At 43.3% G+C, this 14,690-nt stretch overlaps 1 long non-coding RNA gene across 1 annotated transcript in view; it reads left to right on the forward strand.

Annotated features, from left to right (window-relative positions):
- Window positions 1–7,799, forward strand: part of LOC140708096 (uncharacterized) — a 28,075-nt gene extending 20,276 nt beyond the window's left edge. The window contains exons 2-3 of the long non-coding RNA XR_012088237.2: window positions 4,265–4,336; window positions 6,488–7,799. This is a non-coding gene — a long non-coding RNA (uncharacterized LOC140708096). The remainder of the gene's footprint in view (window positions 1–4,264; window positions 4,337–6,487) is intronic.
- Window positions 7,800–14,690: the final 6,891 nt, after the last annotated feature.

Raw genomic sequence — 14,690 nt, forward strand, 5'->3', positions numbered from 1 at the left:
CAGTGACACGTGCCTTTTAGTTACATCCTGGCTGGATTACAGTAACATCCTCTATGTGGGGCTGCTTCTGGAAAGTGTCTGGAAACTTCAGTGGGTTAAAAAAACAAAACAAAACAAAAAAACATGCCAGCCAGATTGCTAACTGGGGCTGGTCACAGGGATCACACAGCTCCCTTGTGGGACCCCTGTAACCATTTCCAGACACAATTCAAAGTGCTGGTTCTAATCTATAAAGCCTTAAATGGCTTGGGCACAAGCTATCTCAAGGACCATGTCTCCACCATTAAGATCATCAGGAGAGGCCTTTCTCTTGCTCCACCACCTTCACAGCTATGATTGGTGGGTACCCAGGAGGGGGACTTCTCTGTTTTTGCTCCCAGACTTTGGAACTCCTTCCCATAGGAAGGCCAGACTGGCCCCATCTTTGCTGGCCTTCAGCAAGCGGGCAAAGATCTTTCTCTCCATACAAGCTTTCTCTTCATGACTGGATGACTGAGTGGGGTTTTTTTTTCAATGGATTGTTGTGCCTTTACTGCTTTGAATGTGTTCTGGTGTTGCTTTTGTTTGCCCTTTTTAAAGTGTGGTGTTTATTTGACCCTTTTGAGTGTTTTTATAACTGTTTTTAGCTTTGAATATTGTCTTTCAATGATGTAAGCCACCTTGGGTCCTTTTTAAGGAGTAAGGAGGTGGTAGAACGAACAAATGAATGAACCAACCAACCAACCAACCAACCAACCAACCAACCAACCAACCAACCAACCAACCAACCATCCATCCATGACATAAGAAAGCCATTCCATGACACTAGCTGTCTCCTCAAAAGAACGTAGAATAATCAGCACATTTTAAAGCTTGTGGACTATGTACAGTCAGGGGGAAAAAAGCATCCCTTGTTCTGTTCTTGCATTGGAGGTGAGAAAATTGGAGGGAGTTCTTTTAAGAAAAAAACTCTTAATGGTCTCAATTGATCTGTCAAGGCAGCTGGCCTCAATGAATACAAGGAATTTACAGAGATTTGCTCACACACCTGGGGTTGTCCTGGCCTTAAACAAAGGAGCAAAGCTGTCAATACTGCATGGAGGTCTTTGAGATGTCATTGCAGCCTCATAAAGGACCTTATAAAGGACCCTGGCATTGTCCCATGGGTTCTTGGGGCCTCAGAAACGTTCCTTCAGGTTTCAAAAGGAGGATAGGTCCGTTCTTTATCCAAGAGAATGGCAGAAAAACAAGCCCATCATGTGATGACAGGAGACACATCAGACCTTGTATATTCAGCTTCTTTGGGATTCATGTGACTGCAAACTTAAATATCCATTTGTTTTTACAGAGTAAGAATACTTTGGCTGAAATCCTGTTGATTAGTGTAGTAAGCTGCACTTAAGTAGGCCCATTTGAATCAATGGGCATAGACGAGTGAACTCACCAGATCCACACTAATTCAATCAGTCTACTCTAGTTCAAATTACTCTGCTGACAACATTTCAGCCTACCTGTGTTTTCCTTCTTTGGATTTTAAATTTAGTCTCTGGCTAAATTACAAAAACATATATCAATATTTTGGAATGGTTGTACAATAGGGGTAAAAGTCTGAGACCTTTCCTAAGAGGGAGCTGATGTCCACACCACCAGCCAATATAGGGGACTTTTGGTATGACTGAAACTGTAAATGAGAAGCATGCAAAGTAACCTGACATTTAAATATACAGAGAATATTGATTTCCCACCATCTTATTCGTGACTTCTAGATGAGCTATTACATATGCCCACAGATGTTTCTACTTTGAAAAAACATCAAAGGAGTCCGTGATAATATATGATAATTTCTACACTATCCTGAGCATAAAAAAACACCCTAGAAAAGTGGGGGATGGATTGATAAGGTGTCTTTGGTCACTACATAAAATCTTCCAGTGCAATGAAGACCTTCCTGATGTCTGTGTCACAGAAAATGTACACTTATTCCCATCCTGGTTGCCAAGGTGCTTTGGAACATTTTTACTTATTTTTTTTCAGGTCTGTAACTATAGTACTCCACACTCTTCTCCCCAAATCACTTTGGCTTTCGCAATTCTGAGGTGATGATGATGACAATTTGTCCTTTCCTGTCAGTTTCTTCACAAAATCTTGTCCATTGTTACCTTCATCAAAGTAATCGGAGGCCATTTGTGTGTGAGCATCAGCTGCCCTGTTCTGCTGTCTGGGTCACTGGATGTTCCACCTACACAACGGAGAAAAGCTCATGCTTTGGACAAATGGACTGCGAACAAGACACACACATTTTCTCTAGGATTAATTTTGGGGTGCCCACACAAGTATATTTGCTTTTACTGAAAGCAAAACGGGAGCAAATTTATATCACTTTCAAAGTTTTCTTTGCTCACTTCCATGTGTCTTCAGGGCTGGTTTTGGGATAGAAGCTGTTGTGGTGTTTGGGGGCAGAATCTGACTTGTTTCCATCAGGAATGATCTCTGACAAATGAGAGACAGAAGTTAATTTCTCAGGAGCCCTGAACAGCTTTAAAGCCATAGTATCCTTCAGTAGCTTACCTGAACCGAATGTTAGAACCATAGATGATGGTCCTATTCCTCTTTGGGTTGAAAATTCCAGATGGTGGTTCTTGGGTACCATTGCTCAACCGGATGTTAGTTTGTGCTGTGGGGTGCTGTATTCAGACATCAAGGCTCTTTAGCAGAGTAGGAAGCTAGAAACGTGGCTCTACGGGTCCTCAATGTGCAGGTGGCACCTTGCCCAACCTGCCTCTTTCACCTAGGTCAGGTGCGCCTGTGGTTATCACAAATCAGTGCCTGGACAGAAATTGTTGAGATGAGGATTAAAGCATGGAAACCTCATTTGGATAAAATAGATGCACTGTTGATAGGTGGTTCCTTCACATACAGTAGCTGACCGATCATCAAAACCATTGTGGAATGAATGAAAGGATCCCATACTCCATCTTTTATGTTGTATCTGTGGCTGTCTTTCAAAATTTTCTAGAAGAAGCAACTGTTACAAACATTTAGCTGATGCTGGGAGATTTCATTTGCACAATTCTGGTGCTTTACATTATACAGTGGTGCCTCGCATAGCGAGGTTAATCCGTTCCGGATTAACCTTCGCTATGCTGAAGCATCGTTGAACGGGACAGAAAAGCCCATTGGAACGCATTAAACATGGTTTAATGCGTTCCAAATGGGCCAAATACTCACCGTTCAACGAAGCTTCGTAATGGCCGGCAGCCATTTTCGCGCCCTCACCTCGCTTAACGAGGGCGCGAAAACGCTGCGCACGGCCATTTTGGGCCATTTCCGGGCTTCCGGCGGCCATTTTGGCCGCCGAACAGCTGATCGTCGGGCTTCGTTTTGCGAAGATCGGTAAGCGAAACGCTTACCGGTCTTCGCAAAGTGAATTTAGCCCTATAAAAAAAACGTTAAGCGATCGCATTAGCGATCCGAAAAAACGGATCGCTATGCGATTTCATCGTTATGCGGTGCGCTCGTTAAGCGAGGCACCACTGTACATTTACAATATACATTGCTCACAAATTTCAAAAGAAGCTTCCCTCGTGTAGAATTACCCAGTGCTAGAGGATCCCACAAGAGGAGTGCATGACCCGTGCTATGGTTGCTGGGAGAAGACAGAAGCAAGAACAGCGGGGATGTGGCTGTTGTCCCTCTGTGCCAAAATGTTTTGAAGGGGCTGATTTTGGACTCAAGTGCAATATATACACTCCTTTTAAACTCTCCGGTAAATTAACGTTGCCATGCCCGTGCAGCAAAATGCAGACTAGAAAGCTATGTTCCAGTTTCCAAACCTTTTCCATAGGGTAGGGAAAATGAAGAAGAAAAGCTATATTGGATAAAAAGCTCTACAGACATGTTGTGTGCATGTTTTTCAAAAGATACCCTCTCACCTTTTGAAATAATAAAAAAGGAAGGGCTCGGAGTTAGCAAAGATTGTCAGGGAAACCAAGGTTAAAATCATCCATACTATACGAAAGGAAGACTGAGCAGAATAACAGGGATAAAAATCAACTCATTCGAAATGTGGTGCTTAAAGAGAGCCTTACAGATACCACAGAAATCCAAAAAGGCAGAGAAGTGAGTGCTCAATCAAGTCAAGCTTGAACTCTCACTATGAATAAATTGAGGCTATCCTACCTTGCACATATAATGGAAATACGGAACTGACCAGAAAAGATAATATTGCTTGGAGAAGTGATTTGTGAAATTCTTTCCCATTGTCCACCCACTTTGCTTTTGCAAGGTATGCTGAAAGAATTGTTCTGAAGGTGATCCCCTGAAAATAGACTATCTGAATGGTGTCTCTGCATTCTTTGTAAGTTTGCTGTCTTAGAAGTAGAAATGATGAACGTTTTTGTGGTGGAGTGTTATTTTTTTGTACATGTTATAAACCTTTTCTTTCTCCAATCCTTACTTAAAATCTCATTCAATCCTTTCTGAAAATACTTCATTTCAAAAGGTCCTGTCCTTTGGCATCCCGTTTGTATTATTTCATGCCAGTGTTTGTGTTTGCTCTCTCCTGAATGTTAGTAGATATTGTTCAGTTAACTCCGTTCACTCTAGCGCTATTCTTTTGTCTCGGTTGAATTCAATTTTCATTTCAGTGTTTGAAAGGTCTTTCTGTTTATACAACTAGTAGGGATGCTCACTGTGTTCAGGAAACAGGGGCAACAAGCTATCAGTGGCTAGGGACCTGGCAATTGATGCCAGGACCACACATAGTACCTTGATTTAGAGTTATCCCTGTGGGCTAAACCGCAGAAGCCTGTGCTGCAGGGTCAGAAGATCCGGCAGTCGTAAGATCGAATCCACGCAACGGAATGAGCACCCGTCGTTTGTCCCAGCTCCCGCCAACCTAGCGGTTCGAAAGCATGCAAATGCGAGTAGATAAATAGGGACCACCTCGGTGGGAAGGTAAACAGCGTTCCGTGTCTAAATCACACTGGCCATGTGACCACGGAAAGATTGTCTTCGGACAAACGCTGGCTCTATGGCTTGAAGAGCGGGATGAGCGCCGCCCCCTAGAGTCGGACACGAATGGACAAAAATTGTCAAGGGGAACCTTTACCTTTACCTTTACCTCCCCTTCCTCATATAACCTTCCCTGCCCAAAGAAGCTATCCCTAATACGCCAAAAGCAAGCAGCACATTAAGATGAAACCTGCTGCAGTTGTGCATCAGGTTTCCTTCGCAGTTTGAACACACATGATTCAGGACTGTGCCAGGGAGGGGTCAAGGGAGGTGGACACAGCCAACCCTATTTATGCACCATCCAGAAGCAGGTGGAAGCCAGGCAATAGCACCAAGCTCTCAATGCTGTGTGCATATGTGTACCTATGCAGAAGACATCCTTGTAGAGTATACAGGGATGGATGGGAGCTGGGCAAAAAAAGAGCTAACATGCCACCAGTAAAGAAGGAAGGAGTGTCCGGAGCTGGCCTTGGCAGCAGCTTTCCTTGCTGAAGATCTAGCAATTACTGCCAGGCAGGGAAAGAGTGCCCCACTGGTGAGGGAGAAAGGTACAGGGCTGTGGCCAAGCCCACATAACTGCTCCCCATAGAGCCCTTGATTCAAGAGCCAGGCTCCTTGGGGAGTTTGGTAGCTTTTTCCCCTACAAACTTTGTCCACACAGAATCCAGAAGGAGTTGAAAACTGACCAACAATGTCCAGTTCTCAGCCAGAGCCTTGGGAGCAGCTTCCACTCCAGAGGATTCAGAGATGGTGGGGCACTGGGCAAAGATAGACTCACTCATGGGATGGGAGTCAGATAATTGTGTCCAGCTCCCAGCTGACAGGGAATGGCCTTTGCAGAAGATTTCCTTGTAAAGGAACTCATGCTGGAGGATGGATTGGCTTTCATTCAGGGCAGTATCCATGAAAGGATGAAAATGCTGAGGGATTGCACATTCCTGGATAGGGTGGAAAAGGGCCTTTGGAGGTGGTTTCCTTGCACAGGACCCATGGAACGGTGGAGGCCAAAGGAGGAGTACTCAGGTCTCAAGTGGTAAAGGGAATTGGATGGTTTAGAGCAGTGGTTCCCAACCATGGGTCACCCAGGTGTTCCCAGAAGCCTTCACCTCTAGCTGTGCTGGCCAGGATTTCTGGGAGTTGGAGTCAAAGAACATCTGGGTACCCCAGGTTAGGAACCAGTGGTTTAGAGGCTAAAGCTTATGCAAGATCCAGGCACTGAAGGAAGGAAGGAAGAAGCCCATGGGTGACAAATATAGTGGCTTTAACAGCATCTTTGATGTTATGGGATTCATCAGTAGGTTAAAGGGAAAATCTCCTACATAGCATTTTCATCTGTGGCAGATTCTTCTCTTCCTCATCCAAGCACAAACCTTCCTTTGGAAGGGGCACGATTACAGCAGATCTACCTTAACAAGGTGCAAACAAGTCTGATTGATAATTTCCTCTTCTGTCTTCGGTGACTCCTTGCTCTTTTTAATTTCCTCTGGTCTCCTAGGTGTCCTAGCACAATCGGAAGAGGAAAACAAGCAGACCCAGGCACCAGTGTAGGAGAAGAAAGGATTTAAACAGCAGCCACTTTCCCCGCTGCCCTGTCTCTTTCACTGCAGCTGTATTTGGGTGCAATGGTTGGATTACAAACTCTTCCACTTTGCCTCAAGTGATCCTACTGGCTGAACCAATGTGATTGCATCGATTCCAAGGAAAGTATAAAGCCTAGCAGTGGAGGGGAAGAAAAGTTAAGATGGTGGGTTAAACTCTGGGCTTGTCCACATTGACTTGTACTTCGTGTAGTCACTGGAAAACAATGCAAATCTTATCATCCCAATCCTGGAGTATTTCCTGTAAAATTTGCCAAAGCAGTTATCCCCTGACTTACTCCCATCTGTTTCCATGAGTCTACTCAATGCAGGAGTAACACTAGAATTAAACTTTAAATACAGAGTGTACATAAGTTGCATTTCTATGTATTCTCGAAGGCTTTCATGGCCGGGATCTGATGGTTGTTGTGGGTTTTTTGGACTCTTTGGCCATGTTCAGAAGGTTGTTCTTCCAGACATTTTGCCAGTCTCTGTGGCCGGCATCTTCAGAGGACTGGAGTAGGAACTCAGTAGGACAGAGCATGGACAGAGTTCCTACTCCAGTCCTCTGAAGATGCCCATGGCCACAGAGACTGGCGAAACGTCAGGAAGAACAACCTTCAGAATACGGCCAAAGAGCCTGAAAAACCCACAGCAACCACGTGTTTTTATGCTTTCAGTTATCTGTATACTATCACCAGTGTGGACAGAGTCATACAGGAGATATGGATTCAAATTCCGGCTTGTCCATGGAAAACCCACTGCGGGTGGCAGTAACAAAATCACTCCTTCAATATTTCACAAACCTTGAAAACCCTCTTAGAGTCACTATAAGTCAGATGCAACTTGACAACACACAACAGCAACCCGACAATTTAGTGTAAGAGTAGATTTTGCTTCATTGCTTTTATTATGTAGTGCTTCAATGTAAGGTATAAAATAGCCCCATCGGTGGAAGATACCTTCTAGATGCAGAAAAGCAGTGTTGGAAAAAAAAAACTCACTGTATCTTTCAGAAGACATTTTCTCATCCCTCTGAAAGTGTAAGCCTTTGAACTAAAAATCGAAAACAGAATAAATTCAACACAGCCGTACTTTGCAGTTTCACTTTTGAGAAGGGAGGGGGAGAGAAGAACTTCTTGGGGGAAAAAGCAGCTGGTGCAAACAGTGAAGATCATAAATAGCTAAATTTGTTTTTGACTTATTTTTCTTTTTTTAAACGGAAGTCTATCCCCAGCAGTTCAAAGGGATGTCTGCAACCCTTTAAAGATCTTAATATAAAACATAGACAGCCATTTCCTTTCTTCAAGCTTGCAAATCAGGTCACATAAGTCCATGACATTGATTAGCAAATTAATTAGCAATGTCCCCTAAGCCCCAGGAGCTGGTCTCTGGTGTCCATTAACGTACAGGCTGAAAGAAGAAAATCTGCTTACCCATCTGCAAAATGAATTGATATTCCTGCCGAGGCCTTTCATTCTTTGAACCCAGTTGTTTAATACCATCAACGGTCCAGCCAAGTTGGATGGAAAATAATTGAGTTTTGTTGGTGAAATTAAATAATATAATGCTTTCTGACATTCCCGTGAGGGATATGTGCCAGTCTGATATACATATTAATAACAAGCTGCTGCCACACCACAAAAATCTCCATTTAGCAAAGGATTACATTTTTTCCCAGTCCTCTTCATTAGCATGGGCTTTTAAAAATTATATATAATTTTGATTTCTTGAAAGCAATATTAAACAATTTAAGAAAGCTGGTGCCAGTCAGGCCTCTAAAGGGAGGGCATCCCGCACTTGGAACATTACTGACCTCTCCTCTGTGGTCTACATAGTGTAGGATCCATTGTTGGAAGAATAAGAGCACACTTTAATCAGGTAGTTAGAGTTGTGCACTCTCTACTACTTTTGTGGTGGCAACCCTTTCTAGGAATAGAGTACAGTGGTGCCTCGCTTAATGAGCGCACTGTTTAACCATGAATCCGCATAGCAATGTTTTTTCAGATCGCTAATGCGATCGCATTGCGATGTTTGAATAGGGCAAACATCGTATTGCGACAATCGATAAGTGTTTCGCTTACCGATCTTCGCATTACGATATTTTGGGAACAGCTGATCGGCGGTTCCAAAATGGCCGCCGGACGCCCAAAATGGCCACACGCAGCGTTTTCGCGCCCTGCCCTTGCTTACCGAGGGCACGAAAATGGCGGCGCTATGGAGAAACTTCGCAGAACGGTGAGTTTAGGAGCCATAGGAACGCATTAAACTAAGTTTAATGCGTTTCTATGGCGTTTTCCGTTCCGTATAGTGATGTTTCCCCAAAGCGATGGTTAATCCGGAATGGATTAACCTCGCTATGCGGGGCACCACTGTATTCAGAAGTGATTTACCATTCCCTTCCTCTGGGGGTGCAACTTGCCCATGGCCACCCAAGGCTTGGGCACTTCTCTCAGGTGAGACAGTAGGGCATCAGACTCTGAACTCCTGGCTCCACAGCCAGGTATCTAATTCATGAATCTCTCCAGCCAGTGGTGCACCTCACATGTCTTGTATTCCAAGGGCAACAAAAGCAAACAATCATTGTATTGTGCACCTTTAAAATGAATGCATGTATTGCAACCTAGCTCTTCAGACACAGGGAGCAGAATATCAGGTTCCCACACAGTGTCCATCGTGTGGGGATGATAGTGGGACTGAGCATGAGAATGGGACCAAGTGGAAAAGCAATGCATATTAACATTGGCTAATGAGCTTCCAAGGTGAAGACAGCATTATTAACAGAGCTAACGAGTGAACAAGACGTTCATAAGAGGAGTGTCCTGGCAAACCTGGCGTAGCCTCACAGTTCACAAAATCCCATGACAATAGAACTTGGTAGTCTTCAGGAGGCCGCAGGCTACACAACTTGGGGGAGGGGATCCTCTGGTAGAAGGTGGAGGAAAAAATCCAACAAAATCACTGGTATCAGAAACAGTGACATCCATGCCTGTGATTCATTCCGTGGCTGCTGACAGTGTCTCTAGTTTCTCTCCTTGTGCTGAAGAGTAATGTTGCCCTGTTCCAAGGAAGAGACAGTGAAATGACTTTTCTCCAAGCCAGGAGAAATGCCAAAGATTTTATCCAGCGCCGCCAGCTTCATTTTTCTCTGCAGCCGTGGTCCTTTCTGATGGAGAACTGTAATTATTAATAATGGATTGCAATTCGAACAGGCTCAAAGGGCCATCTTTCCGGACAGCCAGGTTTAAGTGAGTGGGAGGGAGCCTCTTCTGGGAGTGAAGGACGGTTAGCTGGAGAAGTTCTAATAACTTGACTGCCTTGACCGATCGGCTGTGAAGCTTGTGGTTTCTTTTGTAAAAGTGGAAACGGCTGTCCCTTTTCTTATCTGGTACAGTTAAACTCTCTCTTTCTTCTATAATGGAAATCAAACCCTACATATACAAGGTCCCCAGGCTATCTCCTGTCCACATACTTGAAATTAGGATGGGACTGTTTTTGTTTTTGAAGAAAACCCCGACACCCCCATCTGCCCTGTATGCACTTCCTATAGCAGGGATGGAAATGGGTGCAATTTGCGGCTGGAAATTTGTACCGTTCTAGGTTTGCGATGCATTCAACAAAATATAAAATATGTTCAGTTCTACACTACAGTTTGTAAAATGCACAAAAATATGATGTACATTTTCAATCAATAGGGGCTTGCATGTTGTTAAAGCATTCATTTAGAAAATATGCACACCAAATAGGTGCAGTCTTTCTTTGTTAAATATATAGCTCATAATGATAAATTGATACTAATATGAAACAATGCACTGATAATTCATTCTAACTCCTAGCAAAGACCTCCTAAAATGTAATGTGTATGTTTAGTACTTTGTCGTTTCTCAGGGTTTTTTATGTGCTTTGAAATAGAAATAAGAAGGAATTAGGGACTTGTGAAGGTTCATGAGGGGAGGGAGGGAAGGAGCACCAGCACCCATCAGGCTGTACAGAGGGTGTCTCCAATAAAACTACACCTTCCATGGACCTTTGTGAGCCCCAAATAGCCTCAAAACTCCTACAATGCATCGGGGCAATTTTCGTCCTATTCAGAGCAGAAGAGCCTGGGGAGAGCATGAAGGTAGGAAGGGCTTCTTTGGAGCATCCTTGTTTGAGGGCTCCCACATCTGGCCTTCTGCCTCTGCATTTTGGGTGAATTCTGGAGTTCATCCAATGTTCTGTCCCTAGCAAGAATTGATTGCAGCTGTGCCTTCCATTCAGTAGTGCCATGTCTAGCGGTAGGGCAATTGGGGAAATGATTCATTCGTGCCTATTTTTCCCAGAATAAACAACAATCTTCTGCCAGCTGGGACTGAGACTGGGACCAAAGCAGCTGCATGTTTTCTCTCTCTCTGTCTCATCCATAAGGAAAAAAACATCTTCCTGCAGAGACTTGTTCCAGCTTTCAGCTTTCCTTTCCATCATATAAAATGGGAATAATACAACATGGATCGGCATCAAGCAAGCTCATTTGCTTGTTTGTAGCTGTATTCATCTCACATTTTTCTACAGATCAGAGAGAGGCCCTTTCTCTCTTTTTGTTGGTAAAATTGACCTTTTGGGCTTTTTCAACATGTGACTGCCTGGGAAAGGATCTTGTAGCGACATACAACGAAGAGGATGAGGACTTCATGCATCCAGGCTGCAGTTAGATGTGTCTGTTTCTGCTTCATATGAGTTTTGTTTGTGTTGATTCACAATTTCTTTTTCTCCTGGTTGTTCATCATTCTAATTTGGTGTAATGAAAGAAAATTCAGTTTATTAGCGTATTTTTATTTACGTAATATGCAATTTTGTATTCATTTTCACCAATAATGAACAGCTTTGTAATACCTAAGGGAAGGGGGGAAGGTTTCCAGCCCAGAGCTGTATTACAAATTTGACATCTGTTAAAACTTGGGTCCTTTCAATAAGAAAGGAGGGGTAAAAATATTTTAAATAAATAGTAAATACATATTAGACTAAGGACCAATCAGGTTGATTTACTTACCAAAGCAGACCTACAGAAATACTTGCACATCTTTAAATGTCCCAAATTAGCACAAAGTGCAACCTTAACTAACCAAAAAGGCTAATTTTTTTTCCAGAGCCATTTTATAGAGCCGCCTAGAGTGGTCACAATTGACTAGATAGGCGGGGTATAAATGAAATAAATAAAATAAATAAATAATAAATATATGGCCTTAAAATTTCTGGAAATTTTGCATTTCTAATCATGACATGGCTTCTCCTCCCACTCCACTCCACCTTTGCTCCTTTTGGCCTCTTCTGCTGGCAGAAATCAGCCAGCAGAGATCATTTGCTGGAAAATCTTTCTGACGGCAGATCTCTGAGAATGGCCAGCAGAAATATGTTCCAGCAGCACAAAGCACACTGTGTTCCAAACAAATTGGAAATGCAAGTGTGTGTTTGGGGTGGGGGGTGGGACAGGATTGCAGCTGGAGATAGATAAACAAATAGTCAAGGAATGCCTTACCACTTTGAACAAGTTCAAATCTCCAGGGCCGGAGAGTACTGAAGGAACTGGCTCTCAGAACCGCTATCCATTATTTTCTTGAAATTGTGAGAAATGGGGGAGGTGCCAGAGGACTGGAGGAGGGCCAATGTTGTCTTTATCTTCAAAAAGAGCAAAAAAGAGGAACCTGGGAACTACAGGCCAGTCAGCCTGACATCAATCCCAGGCAAAATTCTGTAACAGATCATAAAGTGGTCATTGTGCAAGTACCCAGAAAGCAAAGCAGTCATAACTAGATGCCAGCACATGATAGACAGAGGGAAAGCTGTAGATGTAGTATATCTTGACTTCAGCAAAGCTTTTGACAAAGTGCCCCATGATATCCTGATTAGCAAGCTAACTAGGTGTGGACTGGATAGATAAAGTGTCAGGAAGATACACAATTGGCTACAGAATCGTACTCAGAGGGTGATGATTAATGGGTCCTTCTCTAACTGAGAAGAGGTAACTAGTGGGGTACCCCAAGGCTCAGTCCTGGGCCCAGTGCTGTTCAATATCTTTATTAATGACTTGGATGAGGGAGTGCAGGGAATGCTTGTCGAACCTGCAGATGATACAAAATTGGATGAAATAACGAATACCCTCGAACACAGAAACACAATTCAAAATGACCTTGATAGGAGGGAGCATTGGGCCGAAAGCAACAGAATGAAATTCAACAGGGTTAAGTGCGAAGTACTACACCTTGGAAAAAGAAACCAATTGGACAGTTACAAGATGGGGGATACCTGGCTCAGCAAAACTACAAGTGAGAAGGATCTTGGAATTGGCATAGATCACAAGCTAAATATGAGCCAACATTGTGATGTGGCTACATGAAAGGCAAATGCTATTTTAGGCTGTATTAATAGAAGTATAGTTTCCAAATCCCGCAAGGTGCTAGTCCCCCTCTATTCAGCACTGGTTAGGCCTCACCTTGAGGATTGTGTCCAGTTCTGGACACCACACTTCAAGAAGGATGCTAACAAATTGGAACAAGTTCTGAGGAAGGTTGACAAGGTTGATCAGGGGGCTGGAAACCAAGCCTTATGAGGAAAGGCTGAAAGAATTGGGCATATTTAGCCTTGAGAAAAGAAGGTGGAGGGGTGATATGATAGCACTTTTCAAATATTGGAAAGGCTGTCATACAGAGGAGGGGCAAGATCTGTTCTCGATCATCCCTGAATGCAGGCCACGCAACAATGGGCTCAAATTAAAGGAAGCCAGATTTTGGTTGAATATCAGGAAAACTTCCTAACTGTTAGAGCAGTACGACAGTGGAACCAGTTACCTTGGGAGTTGGTGAGTGCTCCAACTCTGGAGGCATTCAAGAAAAACTTGAATAAACAATTGGCAGATATCCTTTGATATGTATTCCTGCATCAACGAGGGGGTCGGCCTTGATTCCATGATAAAGGCTCTTCATCCAGCATAAGAGACTATGAGGATTTCTCCCAGATAAAGAATCTTATTATGAACACCCTATAGCTGGCACATCCCAGAGTTTTGCAGCAGATGCATAGAGGAGTTGTAATTCTCCTTCAAATAGTTTTGATGGTAGTGATGGTTCGCCAATTCTTCTCAGTAGAAATACTAAAGTTTTAGAAGCAGTAGCCATGTTAGTCTGTAGTGTACCAGGACAAAAACAAAAGGGAACTTAAAAAAAAATAAAGATGACAAAAACATTGTGGCACTTTAAAGACTAACTGCTATATTTTAATGTGAGCTTTCATGGAACCAAGTCCACTTCCTCAGACCTGAGACATTTCTATCTTCCTTATTTTGGAAAAAGTGGAAACTAATGCAAAAGCACTCATTGTCTCAGTGGCAGACTAGGGACAAGAAATGTGGAGTCCTCAACAGGCTGTATCAGCTCATCTCAGTGGGGAGTGAAAAATTTAGTGAGAATATTCACATCCCTAGTGTCTTCCCACTGGTGGAAGAACTTGAAGCTGGCGTTTTTGGCCCCATGCTTTTATTGTGGCTCTCAACCACATGGAATGTTGGCCTGCAGCAAGTTCTCTGTGCCAGATTTTTTTTATTTCTGAAAAAAATTGGCATATGCTTATGTGGCTTAACTTACAGGATTTCAGTCAAAGTCTCATAACCGGATACCAAATGAGGATGGGAAGAAGATGCTGGTGGGCTCTGGAAGAACACCACGAAAATTGTGACTTTAAGTGATGGAAGATGAACAAATAGGAGACTTTGACCAGCACTCAAACAACCAGCAAAAGAAATAGGCAGAGCCGCAAAGCAACGTTTAGTGCCATTTTTCTGTAGACTGTACTCTAGCACAAGGAACCAAGTGTCCGGTGGTCAGCTTACACAGCCTCTGCCTGGTTCTGCTCCTTGCCATGTTCCCAGACCTTTCACCTGTGAGTTGTCATGGCAAAAAGCGTCAAATACCATCAAATGTCAGGTCCCCCACTGTAAGTTGTAAGACGTGCACACCTCTTCAGCTGCAGAAATGGTTGTTTGCTCAATTTCATCTGTCTCTTAAAACATTCAGCAGGGGGCCCAGCTAAACAGCAGTCCTTTACAGTTGAAATGCTTCACAAACTGGAGCAAATTGAATGTTTGCCTCT

Source organism: Pogona vitticeps, chromosome 1 (genome assembly GCF_051106095.1).
Source record: "Pogona vitticeps strain Pit_001003342236 chromosome 1, PviZW2.1, whole genome shotgun sequence".
Lineage (NCBI taxonomy): Eukaryota > Metazoa > Chordata > Lepidosauria > Squamata > Agamidae > Pogona > Pogona vitticeps.